The sequence below is a fragment of the Mandrillus leucophaeus genome, unplaced genomic scaffold (assembly GCF_000951045.1).
Source record: "Mandrillus leucophaeus isolate KB7577 unplaced genomic scaffold, Mleu.le_1.0 Scaffold921, whole genome shotgun sequence".
NCBI lineage: Eukaryota > Metazoa > Chordata > Mammalia > Primates > Cercopithecidae > Mandrillus > Mandrillus leucophaeus.
Genome location: NW_012110042.1, coordinates 855952 through 860777, shown reverse-complemented (window position 1 = coordinate 860777; position 4826 = coordinate 855952). Strand labels below are relative to the sequence as shown.

General features: G+C 42.0%; 1 protein-coding gene across 1 annotated transcript in view; it reads left to right on the top strand.

The window, feature by feature from the left end:
- The first annotated feature begins 1511 nt into the window (after positions 1 to 1511).
- The window catches only part of AHCYL1 (adenosylhomocysteinase-like 1), a 37892-nt gene continuing 34577 nt past the window's right edge, over positions 1512 to 4826 (top strand). The window contains exon 1 of the mRNA XM_011969968.1: positions 1512 to 1540. The gene's annotated coding sequence lies outside the window, so the exon portion shown is untranslated. The remainder of the gene's footprint in view (positions 1541 to 4826) is intronic.

Genomic DNA, 4826 nt, shown 5'->3' with positions numbered 1-4826 from the left:
AGATGGGGAAATCCCTGTGTTGCCCAGGCTTGTCTCGAACTCCTGGGCTCAAGCGATTTCCCACCTCGGCCTCCCGAAGTGCTGGGATTACAGGCATGAGCCACCATGCCCACCCTCAATATAGTATTCTTGGAAAGTTGTCTATAAAAGCTATTTGATACATGGAAACATGCAGGTCTTTAGTTGCCTGTGACTCCTAGCAAGTGTACTCTGCCACTCCAAGTAGTTAATGATCTGTAAATAAGCACTTTAATGCCCTCTTGGGGTTGTTTTAAAGGAACTGGCGAGTAAAGGAGAATCATTTATACCTACCTGTTTCTCAAGTTTGGGAATGTGAGTATTGCATTTTTAGAAAGAATGTCAACCCTGATTATACTGGACACATTTTATTATAATTCAGAACTGAGTAGTAACTCAGAACACATGCTAATAAGGTGCGTCAGATGCATTCCTATCATGTGTGAAGGACAACCTGTGTGCATAGACCAGAGTTTTTTCATCTGAGAATCCCAAGTTGAAGACAAATTCTTACCACAAATTTTCCTTTTGATTATTGTCAATACTATCAGTGCCTGTTGTGTAGTAAGCAGTTAATAAAAATTCACACAGAATTGCAGTTGCCTTTCCTCTTCTGATTCCATATTTTCCTTTGACTCACTCAAGTAGTTCTTTTGTCCCACTGTTGCTTGGCTGTTACATGAGACCCCTTTAACTTCCCGTTTCTGTTCCTAAAACTGTGAGTAGTAGTACAACGTAAGTTAGGCACTTGATTTTTGGAGTCAGTTTTACCTTTAGTCTCTACCATCTACTAGTTGTGGGACATTCAACAAGTGAGCGTCCTTTTCTCATCTATAAAATGGGGAACAATGATAGTGCTACCTCTATAGATGGTTGAGAGGATTAGCATTTAGTAAATATAAATTAGTGGCTTATTTTGTACCTAGAGTGACCATATATTCTGGTTTGCCTGGTGCAATTCTGGTTTATACGTGTTATCCTAGCATGCAGTCCAATGAGTGCCTCCGCAACTCTGAAAGTTACCCTGGTTTATGTGGCCACCCTATTTATAACTCTCTGGATGATGCAACACGATAGTGCAAATGAGAGCCTAATTTTGAAATGTTAAAAAACCAAAACAAAGAAGTTTGTATTGGAATGTCTTTTCAATAGGAAAATTTTTTTTCTGACAAAAATGTTATTTTATATAGAGCTTACAGCTACTGAACCCCAAAACATTTTGTTGATTACGGGGGCGGGGTATGTAGATAGAAATCTTAGAGCTTTTGGTGGAGTTGAGATGTCCTCTACCTTACCATTCCCCCATTCGTCCCCCATAATACATAATGCACTCATAGAATGTGGGTATTTGTCAGACAGTGGGCCAGTCTCAGTCCAGGAGTTTATTTCCTTAAACTGCAGGTGTTTGGGGGTTTTCCCAAACTAGAATCCTTGAATTACATTAAATAATTCCAAAGACTGCTGAACTGTGACTTTATCATTTTAGATATGTACTCCAGCACCCCGCCCCACATCCCTGCAGGTACTATTTTTTTTTGCTCTTAACAGCTTGCTCCTAATTGTGTATAACTGATTTTCTCCTGTAGAAGCATGTGGCCTTTGCTGCATGCCACTCATAGAACTAGAGTAGAGCATCCATGCCTTTATTGAGAGACTCAGGCTGGTTTCATTTTTGTTTCTATCTCTGTTTAATTTTTCTAAAGGATTTAGCCTGGTGCCTTACTCTCAGAATGTAGATAATGATTGATACTGCTTAGCAGTATACACTGGGCGACTTAATCATTTACTACCCAAATGGGACACAAAGTAAAAAGTTTAATAAACTACTGGTGAAAGGTAGTATTTGGAATCCTGGGGTAGAGATCGGGAAAGTGCGTTTGAGAACCACAGGTACAAGACTCTCCAAGTGTGCTCCTGCTTTCTTACCATAAAAGCCCCAATGCCTCTGCTAATGTGCCTGTGTACTTAACCTGTGGGGCTTAATGGGCTTAACATGTTCTCCCCTACCAGCCCTAGCCAGTTCACTTGTTTTAAAGTGGACAGCCTGTACTCAGTTGTGTGATGGAAATGAGGTGTGTTAAACAGGAGGGGTCTGAGACTGCTCTCTGTTCCATGCTGTTCATCTTGGACCTGCCTCAGGCTTACTTCTTCACAGTTTGAGGAACTGCCCAGCAAGAGCACACCCTGTTGTTGACATGTTTTTCTCTTTTCTCCGGAACCTGCGAGTGTACGATGGCATTAGTGGAATCCCTCTGAGCCTGTGTGCCAAGGAAAATACTACTGTGCTGATCCACAATAATGCGTGGCTCAGTGTGAGCTAGATGGTAAATCTGTGAGTAACAAAGTAAAGGGGCAGGAGGCTGGAGGAGATAAGTGTAACCATCTTTCATTCACTTAGACCTCCTGAATGAAGCTGTTCATACTGAGTTTTGAGCAATGAGAGGATTGTGGAAGTTCTGTTTTTAATAAATGGCTCCAACTCTTCTAGTACTTACTAATTGTATTAAGGTGAACCTTTGGGACATAGGTTTCCATGTGCATAATGGGAAGTACTTCGTCCCTTTTCCCCCAGGACTGGCTTGACCTCACATCAGAGTTTTTGGGCCATGACCTGTTTCCTTTGTGGTTCCAAAAATCAGGGGGAAAAAGAGAGAGCGAGAGAGAGACCTATCATAAAAGTTAATAGGACAGGCCGGGCACGATGGCTCATGCCTGTAATCCCAGCACTTTGGGAGGCCGAGGCGGGTGGATCATGAGGTCAGGAAATCAAGACCATCCTGGCCAGCCTGGTGAAACCCCGCTCTACTAAAAATACAAAAATTAGCCGAGCATGATGGCGCGTGCCTGTAGTCCCAGCTACTCAGGAGGCTGAGGCAGGAGAATCGCTTGAACCTGGGAGGCGGAGGTTGCAGTGAGCCAAGATCGCACCACTGCACTCCAGCCTGGCGATAGAGCGAGACTCCGTCTCAAAAAAAAGTTAATAGGACAGAGATTCTGATCTGCCCTCTTTGACCAGACCCACCCCTTCTCCTTCCTCAAAGACTTTAAGGAAAAGACTTCAGGTACTCATGACTGTTAGCTTTATTTTGGAGATGTAGAAAAGAGATTCACCTTGAATTTTCAAAATGCACATCCCCGTCTTTGTTTCTAATTTTAGAAGAGAGGTCAATAAGTAGACAGATTTGTGTAGAAGACAGAGAATTGGAATATGCTTCTTTTTTGCCTGTTTGAGGGAATGCTCTTGAGAATCACTGGATTAGAGACCGTAGAACAATGGTTCTTACTCTTTGAGTCAGAGGTCCTTTTAAGAATTTAATGAAAATCCTGGTTCTTTCCTCAGGAAAATTCAGGAGCACAGGAATTTGCATACTCTGTTAGAGGATTTATGGGACTTCTGAAACTCATGAATCCTGGGTTTTAAAGCCCTGATATAGAAGGCCAGGCCTCCAAGCCACACTATCTCTTTTCATTACAAGTCCACAAACTACTAAGAGATTAAGTTTCCAGCCTGCAGTTTGTCCTTATGGCTTGGAACAAAGCTGAGGTTGTTGGCGTTGTCAGCTGCCTCTTTGGGATGCTCCTCAGCTTCCCAGAAGACTCATTAAAAGTGCCTTGAGAGTTCAGCTCAGGAACTTACACACATTGGAACCAGCATTTCGACCACTTCGGGGATTTTTTTGGTATTACCTTAACTCTACCGCTCTTCATATGAAATGCGGATGCCCCTGAAGCTTCAGAGCTGATTCCATAGGAGTGTTTGAAATAGGAGCTCACATAGTAGATTATCAAAACTAAGCAAAATAATTTTCTTCTCTGTGTCTCTCAAAAATAAGTTTGATTTCAATGTAGTACTTCTCAAACTTATATCTTAAGGACTGACCTGATGATATTTGAATCTTACTCGTCATTTGACTTTTCTAGATGGAACATGTTGAGGGCAAAGACCATATCTCACACATATGTATGTAGTACCTGACAGATAATACTGTCAATAAATGTTTATTGAATAAAATAATGTGAGATAATCATTCCTAGGAGAAAGTAAGTTGGACTCATGTGGTGGCTTTGACTCACTTTCCCTTTCAGTTGGCTGGGGTGATTTTTCTAACTCTTAGAGCCCTCTCACATAGGTGTAAGGAAGTACCGAGAACTGCAGGTGAGAAACTGATGAGAATTTCCAACTTAATATATCCCTTTATAATGCCAGAAATAGGAGGTCAGGGAGAAGACATCTGAATATATGCCTCCAGCTTCTTAGCCCAGTGGCAGTGGGCATAGGGATATCCTTAGACAATAACGGGGAAGGTGACTTGAATTTCTCACCATTGAAACAACTTTTAAGCCCTTAGCATTAGGGACACTCTGCCCAAAGTTGAAACTGGTATCCTGGTTTATACATGCTCTTGATTTAAAGAACAGGGAGGCTTTCACATAGGGTGTTTGAGGTTTGGGGATTTGTGATGGGTTGAATAGTTTGATTTTGAAAAGTACATTGGAACTCTGAAAGTAATAAACAATAGCTCTGCCCGGCAGTGATGAGCAAACTTCTGGTTCTTACTCTGCAACCCTGGCTTCCCCTTCTGAGCCAAAGGCTGCGTTTGATGCTCAAAAGCTATACATGCGCTTCTCTCTTTGAAACACACCTTCTTTAGAATTACAGTCTTCTGGGAACCAGGCCAATGCTTGTCCTAGCCAGAAGCTCAGGCTGTAGTTGGCACTAAATTTTGTCTGTTCTGTTTCACTTCAAGTGTGTAACTTAGGCAAGATTCAGGGGAAAGGGAGACCTTCAGAATTTTGCTATTTTGTGT